Source organism: Pan paniscus, chromosome 10 (genome assembly GCF_029289425.2).
Source record: "Pan paniscus chromosome 10, NHGRI_mPanPan1-v2.0_pri, whole genome shotgun sequence".
NCBI classification, from domain to species: domain Eukaryota; kingdom Metazoa; phylum Chordata; class Mammalia; order Primates; family Hominidae; genus Pan; species Pan paniscus.
Window position 1 is genome coordinate 46,820,106 of NC_073259.2, and position 14,644 is coordinate 46,834,749.

Below are 14,644 nucleotides of genomic sequence, written 5' to 3' on the forward strand. Positions count from 1 at the left end.
GTTCTAACACATAAAAAACTGTACTAAACACTACACATATATATCATTTAATCCCCAAAATAGCTAATGTTGGAGGTATAATTCTACAGATGAGGAAATGAAATGGCAAGAGGTTACAAAATGTATCCAAAGTTAGAGGACTCAAACCAAATCAGTCTGATAGCAAAGTCACTGCTTTTAACTACAATGTCAGTGATCTCAAAGTGTGGTCTCCAGACCAGCAGCATCAACATCACCTGAGAATGTGTTAGGAATGCAGATTCTCAACCCTCATCCCCATCAGCTGAATCAGCAACTCTGGAGGTGGGGACACATTTGTCACATTCTCTCTAGGTAATTCCAAAGTCCACTGACATTTGACAACCTCTGTACTATGCTAAGCTGCATGTAGAAGAAGTACCAAACACTGAGTAAACATTAGTTGTGCAATTAAGCAAATGCGATAACAGGAGAGAACTACCCAGCACAGCACAGAGCTCACAGTGAGCAGTAGCTTATAATAGTTTATTTCTGTTATATTAATACCCACCACATCTGTCTATTGTGAAGTTAGATTATTAAAAACTGTTCCTGAACTGCCATCTGCATTCTAAGTTGGGAGGGGAGAAGCCCAGCACCCTCTACTTAGAAAGAAATTATCCTTCCAGGCCAACCAAGATCTTGAGCAATTGTTTTTTAGCTAAAAAACTAATTCCACATTTTGTATTCATCAAAATGCCCATTGCTTTATCTGGATTTCAGGGTAGGAGAAATCCACATATTTGACAACATTCCTTTGAATGAAACTAAGAAGTAATGTTGGTAGTGGTGGCCTGAGTGATACATGTGATTGTGGCAGAGATTAATGGTGACCAAAGAAACTTAACAAGTTTTAAAATTATAAAATAGGCCTCTCAGTTCCGCTTAATCACACAGGTCCAGTGTGTGCTTGGTGTCTTTTCTGGGAGGCAGAGGAAGGCTCTCCTAATCACAACAGACCTGCCCAGAAGGGCCTCTCTATTTCTAGGAGTATGATAGCTTTTGGGGGGAAAAAAAAAGAAAATAATGGATGCTGCCGGGTGCAGTGGCTAATGCCTGTAATCCCAGCACTTTGGGAGGCTGAGGTGGGCAGATCACGAGGTCAGGAGTTCAAGATCACCATGGCCAACATGGTGAAACCCCGTCTCTACTAAAAATACAAAAATGATTTAGGTGTGGTGGTGGGCGCCTGTAATCCCAGCTACTCAGGAGGCTGAGGCAGGAGAATCGCAATTATCATGTATCAATAAAAATTTTATTAAACTATCATTCATAGCATCCATTCTTTTCTTTCTTTTTTTTTTTTTTGAGACAGAGTCTTGCTCTTGTTGCCCAAGCTAGAGTGCAATGGCACGATCTGGGCTCACTGCAACCTCCGCCTCCTGGGTTCAAGTGATTGATACATGATAATTGTACATATGTATGGGATACGTGTGATATGTATTAAACATGCATACAATGTGTAATGATCAAATCAGGGTAGTTGGGAGATTTGTCACTTCAAACATTTTTTTATTTTTTATGTTGGGAACATTCCAAATATTCTCTTTTAGCTATTTTGAAATATACAATAAATTATTGTTAATTATAGTCACCCTACTATGCTATGGAACACTAGAACTTATTCCTTCTAATTGTATTTTTGCACCTTTAACCAACCTCTCTTTATTTCCCATCCCCAACCTTTCCCAGCCTCTAGTAACTATTATTCTACTCTCTACATCCATGAGCTCAATATTTTTAGCTACCACATATGAGTGAGAACATGCAATATTTCCACTTCTTCTACCCATTATTCTGGGCCTGGTTTATTTCACTTAACATAATATCTTCCAGTTCCATCTATGTTAATGCAAATGACAGAACTTCATTCTTTTGTGGCTGAATAGTATTCCATTGTGTATATGTATACAATATTTTTTAATCCATTCATTGATGGACACTTAGGCTGATTCGATATTGTGACTTTTGGGATTGCTGAATTGTATGGCACATCTATCTTTAGTTTTTAGAGGAAGGTCGATACTGTTTTCCACAGTGGCTGTACCAGTTTCCACTCCCCCCGGTAGTGGACTAGTGTTCTCCTTTCTCTGCATCCTAACCAGCATTTGTTGTTGTTTTTTTTGATAATAGCCTATTTTAATGGATGCTATCAATAATATAATTTAGTAGGATAGTTTTAGTGATACCTTTTTGAATTTATATTTTCATAACTTGTGAAATGTCCCTCACACCTCATCTTTTGGCCTCTTCTCTATCTCTAAGATTTTGCAAAACCTTGCACACATGCATGACTTGGAATGCCAGGCATAATGGGAAGTTGCCACACAAGAAAAGAAAGAAAAACTCGGCTAGGCGTGGTGACTCAGGCCTGTAAATCCCAGCACTTTGGGAGGCTGAGGTGGGCAGATCACGAGGTCAGGATATCGAGACCATCCTGGCTAACATGGTGAAACCCCGTCTCTACTAAAAATACAAAAAACTAGCTGGGTGTGGTGGCACGTGCCTGTAGTCCCAGCTACTCAGGAGGCTGAGGCAGGAGAATCGCTTGAACTTGGGAGGCGGAGGTTGCAGTGAGCCAAGATTGCACCACTGCACTCCAGCCTGGGCAACAGAGTGAAACTCCATCTCAAAAAAAAAAAGAAAACAAAAAGAAAAACTCATTTCTGTTGAACACTTTTTAACATGAAAAAAAGGTAACTTTTTTTGGTAAGTGATTCTAGTGGTGGTGTATGGAAGACAGGAGGGTGGTCAGTATCAGAAGAGATCACATTCAGCTCAAAGAGTTCAAGAGAAGATAGAGTTGGAAAACATGCTGTTCTACCTTTATGCTACACAATTTTAAACTAAAGGACCTCAAAATGGGTTATTGTTCACATTTTCCATAATTCTCTTAGTGAGACTTGCATTTGTGGTCATCAACAGTGAATCGCAGTAATTACCTTGGAGAGAGTTATTGGAAACAGGCCACACAGTAGAAGATCCAGTAACATGTGTAATGATGTAACCAGCATTAAATAAATGGACCTAGGGAACTGAAGAGACAAGCAGGTCTGTATGGTTCCAATATAAACAGGTTCCTAAGAGTCATGACATTGTGAGTCATGATGGTACCGCTAACTTTTTTTTTGCAGGGAGGCAGTATAATATATAATTGGTAAGATTAACTCTTTTAAGTGTACAACTTTATGAATTTGGACAAATGCATACAGTCATATAACTGCCACCACAATTAAGATTTTCAATGTACATCTTAAACTAATCACAGTCTAGATTCAAGGAGTATTCTACCTCTTCACTGTGTGGTGCCCCAACTGGTGTACTAGGGTTATGGCTGTCATACATTTTGCTTTTACATATGCTACACACCCACAAAACTACTGTACTTTCCCTGTACTCACTCTTTTCCCTGTTTTCACTACTACTATTTTTAAAATTTAGCTAATCAATTATCTTTTACAGCTATTAAAAGTCAGAAAAAGTCTTTTACATTTATCTTCATTTTAACCATTTCTGGAATCTTCATTTCTTTGTGTAGATCCAACTTTCTCTCTGGTATGTAGAACTTAAGCCTGAAAAACTTCCTCTAATATTTCTTATAGTCCGCTTCTGGGTAATGAATTCTCTGCTTTTGTGTGAAAAGTCTTAATTTCTCCTTCATTTTTGAAAGATATTCACACTGCGTATAGAATTGTGGAGAGTTATTATTTTTCCCTTCTCTCAGCAGTTTAAACATGCCAATTTGTCTCCAGACTTGCATGGTTTCTGAAGCCTGCCATAATTCATTTTTTTCATTTTTTTATTATTCTACTTTAAGTTCTAGGGTACACGTGCACAACATGCAGGTTTGTTACATATGTATACATCTGCCATGTTGGTGTGCTGCACCCATTAACTTGTCATTTACATTAGGTATATCTCCTAATGCTATCCCTCCCCCAACCCCCCACCCCATGGCAGGCACCGGTGTGTGATGTTCCCCATCCTGTGTCCAACTGTTCTCATTGTTCAATTCCCACCTATGAGTGAGAACATGCAGTGTTTGGTTTTCTGTCCTTGTGACAGTTTGCTCAGAATGATGGTTTCCAGCTTCATCCATGTCCCTATAAAGGACATGAACTCATCCTTTTTTATGGCTGCATAGTATTCCATGGTGTATATGTGCCACATTTTCTTAATCCAGTCTATCATTGTTGGACATTTGGGTTGGTTCCAAGTCTTTGCTATTGTGAATAGTGCCACAATAAACATACGTGTGCATGTGTCTTTATAGCAGCAGGATTTATAATCCTTTGGGTATATACCTAGTAATGAGATGGCTGGGTCAAATGGTATTTCTAGTTCTAGATCCTTGAGGAATCACCACACTGTCTTCCACAATGGTTGAACTAGTTTACAGTCCCACCAACAGTATAAAAGTGTTCCTATTTCTCCACATCCTCTCCAGCACCTGTTGTTTCCTGACCTTTTAATGATCACCATTCTAACTGGTGTGAGATGGTATCTCATTGTGGTTTTGATTTGCATTTCTCTGATGGCCAGAGTGAACGGGCAACCTACAGAATGGGAGAAAATTTTTGCAATCTACCCATCTGACAAAGTGCTAATATCCAGAATCTACAAAGAACTTAAACAAATTAACAAGAAAAAATCAAACAACCCCATCAAAAAGTGGGTGAAGGATATGAACAGACACTTCTCAAAAGAAAACATTTATGCAGCCAACAGACACATGAAAAAAGGTACCGCTATCTTTTTATCATGGTGGGAAATGTGAAATTATCCAGGAATGGCATCTGTGACAATAAAGAAGATGAAAAGATGATTCCTAGACCAAAATAGGAAGAGATGATGTCTGGATATTTGCCCTGATTTGACAATAAATAAATATGTAAGCATCTCTTCTACTCCTTTCTACCCATTATTCTGAATTTTTATTGATAAATCACTATACTTTCCAGAGCCCACACAATTTGTAAAGCATTTTCAATAAAACTGTTTAGTTAGGCAAGGCTTCTTAAAATGTATACATATATTTTCCTTGCTTTGCAGATGGGTGCCTCCCAGAGCCACCTGCACCCGTCATGGTCAATCCCACTGTGTTCTTTGATGCCATCATCAACTTGGGCTGTGTCTTCTTTGAGCTGTTTGCAGACAAAGTTCCACAGACAGCAGAAAATTTTGTGCTTGAGAGCTGGCGAGAGAGGATTTTGTTATATGGGTTCTTACTTTTACAGAATTATTCCAGGCCTTACGTGCTAGGGTGGTGACTTCATGCCGTTATGGCATTGGTGACAAGCTTATCTACAGAGAGAAATTTGATGATGAGAATCTCATCCTGAAGCATACAGGTCCTGGCGTGATGTTCATGGTAAATGCAGGACTCAGCACAAACAATTCCCAGTTTTTCAACTGCACGGCCAAGACTGAGTGGTTACATAGCAAGCCTGTTATCTTTGGGAAGATAAAAGAGGGCATGAATATTGTGGAAACCATGGAGCACTTTGGATCCAGGAATGGCAAGACCAGCAAGAATATCACCATTGCCAATTGTGGAAAATGCTAGTAAATTTGACTTGTTTTATCTTAACCACCAGACCATTTTTTCTGTAGCTCAGGAAAGCACCCTTCCACCCCATTTACTCGCAATATCCTATAATCTTTGTGCTCTCACTGCAGATCTTTGGGTTCTATATTTTTCCTATTCCCCTTCACATCTAGCTGGATTGCACAGTTAAGTTTATTAATTATGAAATAAAAATTAAATAACAATAAACAATTTTCCAGGGGCCCTATATATCCCACATAGTAGCAGCTCTGCTTGGCTGTGACCCTATGTTTGAGAGTTAACAAGTATTAATTGATGCACTACATACGGTAGTATCATGTTCTGTCAAATGCTGTTATTCCAGCCCCAAAAAACTGTATAAGGCAAACCTTGCCTTAAGAGCCATGGTCTTGCTGGTAATACAGAACTTACCCATATGAAACATATCAGGAGATACATAAAATTAGATATTATATGGTGCCTAATCGATTAGATGTATCTTTAAACATGGTAGACATGGTTAATGCTCAGGATTGAGGGAGGGTCAAGCTCAGTCTGGGCTGGTGTCTCAAGGAAAGCTTGGTGGCACTTGATGTAGCCCTGAGGCACATGCTGAACTTGGACAGGCTCAGAAGTGTGCAGAAAGCTGGCACGGTGTAGGGGGCAACAGTAGGAATATCTTAGGGAGGAAGCCTCTCTATTGAGAGTCAGACTTGGGGGCATTCTGAACTAAAGAAGGTGCAGCCTCTGCTGTCTCTTGGAACTAGGCTCTTGAGCTATTAACAGCAGAAAAACCACCCTGCGGGGAGAAGTGGCAAGCTATCAGGACACCCTTCACTACCCTGTGAATAGGAGACACTGACGGAATGCATTTTGGGGCGGAAATCTCTCACTGGAAATAATCTTGGTGATTTCTTTAACGTCAGTATCTCGACTCAGACTTAGCCCAACAACTACATTCTTGCCACACTCTCTCCATCTTCTTCAGGTCGTCTTTCTGTTGTGCTGTCTTAGGAACAATTTCTGTTCTTGCCTGTTTGCCATCTAAGCCCCCACCTCATTCTCTAAGCATGAATACCAATTTTCACCTTGCACTTTTGCCAAACCTCAGCTCCATGTTGACTTGAAGCCAGAAGAACTGTGACTGAGGCTGAATTTGCCACTTATTTTCTCTATAACCTTGGGCAGGGCACTGTGTGCCTCAGAACTTCTATTTCTCTGTTTGTAAATGAAGATAATGATGCCTTGCGACTTACTTCATGGGGGTAGTTTGAGGAGAAAATAAAGTACTTTAGTTTAAAATAATAATACCTAATAATAATAATAATAATATCTAATACTTAAATAGAACTTATTCTATGTCAGGCAATCTTCTAAGTGCTTTAGATATATTAATTATTTTAATTCTCACCATAACCCTGTGAAGAAGAAATTATTATCACCATTTACAATGAGAAAGTTTAGGCATAGAGAAATTAAGTAAAAATAACACAATTGTTAAGTGTAAGAGCTGAGATTTAAACCTTGGCAGTCCGGTTCCAGAATCTGTTCCCTCAACAACCACATTATATTGTTTATCTAATAATAAGAAGAACTAACACTTGTGTAAGGCTTACTACATGCCAGATACTATTCCAATGGTCCAATTAACTTACTTAACTGTCACAATAGTCCTTTGAGGTATCTATGAGGAAGATGCTGTTATTACCTGTATTAAAATGCTCTGTGAAGACTTCCACATGTAGGAAGGCAGAATAGATGTACTTTCCTTATTCCTCCTACTAAGTACAAAAGAAAACCCTGTCCAGCATACATAAATCAAACACAGGGAAACTCTAAAAGGTGAGATAAGAAGGTAGACTGACTAGGGACCTCAGAATCGAAGAAACAATATGTTGGTAAGCTCCCTGGTTTTTTGTTTTCCCCTCATACAACTCAGACTTGGAGCTGAAGAAGGTAGCAACCTGAAAATGCCAATGGGTGTAAACAAACAAACAAAGAAACAAACAAAAAAGCCCCAACAAAAACTTGCTCTCTCTAGTCGAAAGAAAGGACCAGGCTGGGCCGGATAGCTCAACACCTATAATCCGAGCACTTTGGAGGGCCATGGCAGGAGGATTGCTTGAGGCCAGGGATTCAAGACTAGCCTGGACAACACAGCAAGACCCTGTCTAGAGAGAGAGAGAGAGAGAGAGAGAGAGAAAGGACCAGGAAAGGAACACCCTAGCAAGACAAAAGACCTTTGAGATAATAGCTGCTCTACACTAGACAAACACCACAGAAAAATCTCTGGTCCCATTCCCACCTATGCCAGCAAAGGCTGAATGAGGAGCCTAGACTTCCACCTTTGCGCAGCTTTAAAAAGGAGCCCAAACCTCCTTATCAGCGTGGTATCAGAAAAGGCTGAGTAGAGAGCCTAGACTTTTATTGCATGGAGGTAATGAAGCCTCTCTCACGTAGTGTTGGGGAGATCAGCTGGGGAGCTGGATTCCCATCCTCATCTAATAGTAATAAGGCACCCTTCTCCATCCCCACTGGGATGGAGTCAGAGGAGGCCTAGTGTGGAGAGTCAGGAGTTTCACCACCACCCAATCATAATGAGGTCCTTCTACATCTCCACCATAGTAACAACGGGAGTATATAAGGAGCTGCGGGTACATAAGGAGCAGCACTCTGGTAAGGGTACATAGTGAGGCACCCCTATGCTACCAGCCAGGGAGATCTCAATGGAGGCCTAATGAGGAAACAGAATTCTCACCTACACCCAATGGCAAAGAGGATACATTTATTTCTTTACCCCTCATACAACTCAGACTTGGAGCTGAAGAAGGTAGCAACCTGAAAATGCCAATGGGTGTAAACAAACAAACAAACAAGCAAACAAAAAAGCCCCAACAAAAACTTGCTCTCTCTAGCCAAAAGAAAGGAACTCAGCAGCCACCAAAGTTATTTGGCAAATCTGGATAACCTCACTTGGCAGTAATGAGGTAGTCCCCTTTCCTTCCCCTGCCAGAATAGTGTCAGAGGAAGCCAAAAAAAATGAAGGTTAAATAAGCTCCAGAGTCTTATAGTACCCCCAAATGTCCAGATTTCAATAAAAAAACACTTATCAAGAACACTTATCAAGGAAGATCTCAAAATAAATTTTTAAAAAGACAATCAATAGACACCAGCAGAGAGATGACAAGGATACTGGAATTATCTGACAAAGATTTTAAAGTACTCATAAAAATGCATCAGCAAACAATTATGAACACACTTGAAACAAATGAAAAGACAGCATCAGTAAAAAAAATAAAAAAATAAATAAAAAATAAAGAACATTTCAGGAGAGAAAGAAAAGACATAAAAAGGAATCAAATGAAAATTTTAGAACTGAGAAATACAGTAACCAAAACTTTAAAACTCTCTGGTTGGGCCCAATGACAGAATAGATGAAGCAGGGAAAATATTAAGTAAACTGAAGTTAAAAAAATAGAAATTATCCAATCCTAAAAAGAAAGAGAAAATAAACAAATAAACACAGTCTCAGGGACCTATGAAACTATAACAAAAGATCTCATATTCATGTGATGAGAAAAGACCCTGAAGGAGAGGAGAGGAGAAAGAAGGCAAGGCTGAAAGCGTACTTGAAGAAATATTGGCAAAAAGTTCTACAAATTTGACAAAAGATATAAACCTATAGATTCAGTAAGTTAAACAAATTCCAAAAAGGTTAACCTAAAGAAATCCACAACAAGACATACACAAAGTCAAACTTCTGAAGACTAAAAACGACAACAAAATACCTTGGAAACAGCAAAAGAGAAATGACATCTTACCTATTAAGTGGAAAATTCAAATGACAGGTGATTTTTCTTCTGAAACCATGGAGGCCAGAAGGAAGTGGCATATTCTTCAGCCGCTGAAAGAAAACAACTATTCTCAAGTCCTATAACCAGCAAAAACATCCCTCAGAAATGAAGAAGAAATCAATATATTCTCAGATGAAAAAAGACGAAAAGAATTTGTTGCCAGAAGACCTAAAAAAATACCTGATGTTCCTGAAGCAGAAAGCAAATAATAAAAGAAGAAATCTTGGAATATCAGGAAGAAGGAAAGAACATGGAAAGCAAAAATGTGGGTAAACACAGTAAACTTCCCTTCTCCTCTTGAATTTTCTAACTTATATTTGATGCTGGAAACAAAAATTAAATATTGGCCAGGTGCAGTGGCTCAAACCTGTAATCCCAGCACTTTAGGAGGCCAAGATGGGTGGATCATTTGAGGTCAGGAGTTTGAGACCAGCTTGGCCAACATGGTGAGACCCCATCTCTACTAAAAACACAAAAATTAGCCAGGCATGCTGGTGCATGCCTGTAATCCCTGCTACTCGTGAGGCTGAGGTTGGAGAATCACTTAAACCCTGGAGGCAGAGGTTGCAGTGAGCTGAGATTGCACCACCGCACTCCAGCCTGGGCAACAGAATGAGATTCTGTCTCAAAAAAAAAAATTATATATTGTCTAAGTACTATAACATTACCCTAATTGTGTATAGAAAAATTACTAAGACTATTACAAGCAGGGGAGGGTAAAGGGAGGCATAATTTTTATACTTCACTCAAACTGGTAAAATGAAAACTTCAATAGACTGTGATTAGTTGTGCATATATTGTGTCACATCTAAAACACCCAAAAATAAAAAAGTTACACAAATACATACACTAAAAAATGCTATAGGTAAATATAAATTGAATTCTAAAAGAGTAACTCTCAGAAAGACAGGAAAGACAAATGAAAACAAAGATCAAACAAAAAATAAAACCAAAAAAATTACAGTAAATGGAAATGGTCTAAATATATCAATTAAAAGATATTCTTACAGTGGATTATAAAACATGACCCAACTATATGCTGTCTACAAGAAACTCACTTCAAATACATGATAAAGGCAAGATGAAAGCAAAAGGATAGAAAAATATATTGTGTAAATATTAATTTTAAAAAGCAAGAGTAGACATATTATTAGGTACACTAGGCTTTAGAAAAAAGAAAATTACCAGAGACAGAGAGGGATATTATGTAATGATAAAAGGGTCAGTCCACCAAAAGACATAGTAATCCTAAATGTGTATGCTCCAAACAACAGAGATTCAAAATATGTGAAGCAAAACCAATAAGACTGAAAGAAAAAATAGAGAAATCCACAATTACAGTTGGAGACTTCAACCTACCCCTCTCAACAATTGGCTTAACAACCAGAAAGAAGATCGGGAAGAATATAGGACTCAACAACACCATCAACCAACAAGATCAAATAGACATTTAGAGAACACTATACCAAACAGCAGCAGTACACAGGTTCTCTTCAATGGCCTCTGTATTAGTCCGTTTTCACACTGCTGATAAAGACATACCCAAGACTGGGCGATTTATAAAGAAAAAGAAATTTAATGGATTTACAGTTCCACGTGGCTGTGGAGGCCTCACAATCATGGCAGAAGGCAAAAGGCACTTCTTTTTCTTTTTCTTTTTTTTTTTTTCAGATGGAGTCTCACTGTGTCACCCAGGCTGGAGTGCAGTGGCATGATCTTGGCTCACTGCAACCTCTGCCTCCCAGGTTCAAGCAATTCTTCTACCTTAGCCTCCCAAGTAGCTGGGATTACAGGCACCGGCCACCATACCCAGTTAATTTTTGTATTTTTAGTAGAGACGAGGTTTCACCATATTGGCCAGGCTGGTCTTGAACTCCTGACCTCAGGGGATCCACCTGCCTTGGCCTCCCAAAGTGTTGGTGGCAGCAAGAAAGAATAACAGCAGCCGGGTGCGGTGGCTCATGCCTGTAATCCCAGCACTTTATAATCCCAGCACTTTTTTTTTTCTCAAAAAAAAAAAAAGAAAAGAAAGAAATAACAGAACTTGTGCAGGGAAACTCCCCTTTATAAAACCAGCAGATCTCATGAGATTTAATTCACTATCAGGAGCACAGCACAGGAAAGACCCACCCCCATGATTCAATTACCTCTCACTGGGTCCCTCACATGACACACGGGAATTGTGGGAGCTATGATTCAAGATGATATTTGGGTGGGGACACAGCCAAACCATATCAGCCACTAAACATATATTAAGAAAAATGATATCGTGAGAAAACAATCTTTAACAAATTATAAAAATTGAAAACTTTTTTTCAATTTCAATTCAACATTTTCAGTTTCAAGGTGGGAGGAGTGCTTGAGCCCAAGAGTTCAAGACCTGAGTGACATAGCAAGATCCTGTCTGTATTTTTTTTAAAAAACAAACAACAGGAAAATCTCCAAACACTTGAAAACTAAATACACTTACAAATAACATGTGGGCCAGAGATAAAATATATTAAAATTTAAAAATACATTAAACTAGGCTGGGCGCAGTGACTCACGCCTGTAATCCCAGCACTCTGGGAGGCTGAGGCGGGTGGATCACGAGGTCAGGAGATCGAGACCATCCTGGCTAACATGGTGAAACCCTGTCTCTACTAAAAATACAAAAATTAGCTGGGTGTGGTGGCAGGCGTCTGTAGTCCCAGCTACTCGGGAGGCTGAGGCAGGAGAATGGCGTGAACCCGGAAGGCGGAGCTTGCAGTGAGCTGAGATCATGCCACTGCACTCCAGCCTGGGCAACAGAGCAAGACTCTGTCTCAAAAAAAAAAAAAAAATTACACTAAATAAAAATGAGCCTGCAACATATCAAAATCTGTGTGACACAAGTAAAGTAGTGCTGAGGGAGAAATTTAAGGACTAAATGCTTAAGTTAGAAAAGAAGTTAAGTCTCCACTCAATAATCTAAGCTTCTACCTCAAGAACCTAAAAAAAGAAATACAAAATAAACCCAAAGCAAACATAAAGAAGAAAATAAACATAATGTGTCTGGAATTGGTGGGTTCTTGGTCTCACTGACTTCAAGAATGAAGCCACAGACCCTCCTGGTGAGTGTTACAGCTCTTAAGGTGGTGCGTCTGGAGTTTGTTCCTTCTGCTGTTCAGATGTGTTCAGAGTTTCTTCCTTCTGATGGGTTCGTGGTCTTGCTGGCTCAGGAGTGAAGCTGCATACCTTCGCGGGAGTGTTACAGCTCTTAAGGCAGCGCGTCTGGAGTTGTTCATTCCTCCCGGTGGGCTCCTGGTCTTGCTGGCTCAGGAGTGAGGCTGCAGACTTTCGTGGTGAGTGTTACAGCTCATAAAAGCAGTGTGGACCCAAAGAGTGAGCAGTAGCAAGATTTATTGCAAAGAGTGAAAGAACAAAGCTTTCACAGTGTGGAAGGTGACCCAAGCGGGTTGCCACCGCTGGCTCTGGCAGCCTGCTTTTATTCTCTTATCTGGCCCCACCCACATCCTGCTGATTGGTAGAGCCGAGTGGTCTGTTTTGACAGGGCGCTGATTGGTGCGTTTACAATCCCTGAGCTAGACAAAAAGGTTCTCCACCTCCCCACCAGATTAGCTAGATACAGAGTGTGGACACAAAGGTTCTCCAAGGCCCCACCAGAGTAGCTAGATACAGTGTCAACTGGTGCATTCACAAACCCTGAGCTAGACACAGGGTGCTGATTGATGTGTTTACAAACTTTGAGCTAGATAGAGTGCCAATTGGTATATTTACAATCCCTGAGCTAGACATAAAGGTTCTCCAAGGCCCCACCAGAGTAGCTAGATACAGAGTGTCCATTGGTGCATTCACAAACCCTGAGCTAGATACCAAGTACTGATTGGGGTATTTACAATCCCTGGGCTAGACATAAAGGTTCTCCACGTCCCCACCAGACTCAGGTGCCCAGCTGGCTTCACCCAGTGGATCCCGCACCGGGACTGGAGGTGGAGCTGCCTGCCAGTCCCGTGCAGTGTGTCCACACTCCTCAGCCCTTGGGTGGCCGATGGGACTGGGTGCCATGGAGCAGGGGGCAGCGCTCATCGGGGAGGCTCGGGCCTCACGGGAGCCCATGGAGGAGGTGGGAGGCTCAGGCATGGCAGCCTGCAGGTCCCAAGCCCTGCCCCGTGGGCAGCTAAGGCCCAGTGAGAAATTGAGCACAGCGCCGGTGGGCTGGCACTGCTGGGGGACCCAGTACACCCTCCGCAGCCGCTGGCCCAGGTGCTAAGCCCCTCATTGCCCGGGGCTGGCAGGGCCGGCCAGCTGCTCGGAGTGCAGGGCCCACCAAGCCCATGCCCACCCGGAACTCCAGCTGGCCCGCAAGGGCGGCGCGCAGCCCCGGTTCCCACTGGCGTCTCTCCCTCCACACCTCCCTGCAAGCTGAGGGAGCAGGCTCCGGCCTTGGCCAGCCCAGAAAGGGGCTCCCACAGTGCAGCAGTGGGCTGAAGGGCTCCTCAAGTGCTGCCAAAGTGGTAGCCCAGGCAGAGGAGGCGCAGAGAGCGAGCGAGGGCTGTGAGGACTACCAGCACGCTGTCACCTCTCAATAAGGAAGATGAGAGTAGAAATCAATGAAATTAAACACAGAAAAACAAAAATGTTAACAAAACAAAAACCTGGTTATTTCAAAAGATTAATAAAATTGACAAACCTGTAGCAAGATTTACAAAGAAAACAAGGAAAGAAAACACAAATTACTAATATCAGGAATGAAACAGGCGATATCACTAAAAATCCTGCAAACATCAAAAAATAATAAGTGAACACTACAAACAATTATATACACATTAATCTGACAACTTAGATGGTATGAACTAATTCTCCAAATAACACAAACTACCACAACTCATGCAATATGAAATAGATAATTCAAAAAACCCCATGACTCCTAAGGAAATTGAATTAGTAATTTTACAACTTTCAGAAAAGAAAGCTCCAGACCCGATGGTTTCATTGGAGAATTATACCAAATCTTTAAAGAAGAGCAAACGCCAATTGTATACAATCTATTGCAGAAATAGAAGAGAAAAGGGTACTTCTCTATTCATTTTATGAAGCTAATATTGCTCTGATACCAAATCCAGAATAGGACAGTCCAAAAAAGAAAAACACAGACCAATATCCCTCTTTAATATACATGTAGAAGTCCTTAACAAAATATTAACAAATAGAATTCAACAATATAGAAAAAGAATTCTACATT

At 40.6% G+C, this 14,644-nt stretch overlaps 1 non-coding gene across 1 annotated transcript; it reads left to right on the forward strand.

The window, feature by feature from the left end:
- The first annotated feature begins 887 nt into the window (after positions 1-887).
- LOC112436792 (small nucleolar RNA SNORA64/SNORA10 family) lies at positions 888-1,019 on the forward strand. The gene has a single exon (XR_003025483.1). It is a non-coding gene; the product is annotated as a small nucleolar RNA SNORA64/SNORA10 family (small nucleolar RNA).
- Positions 1,020-14,644: the final 13,625 nt, after the last annotated feature.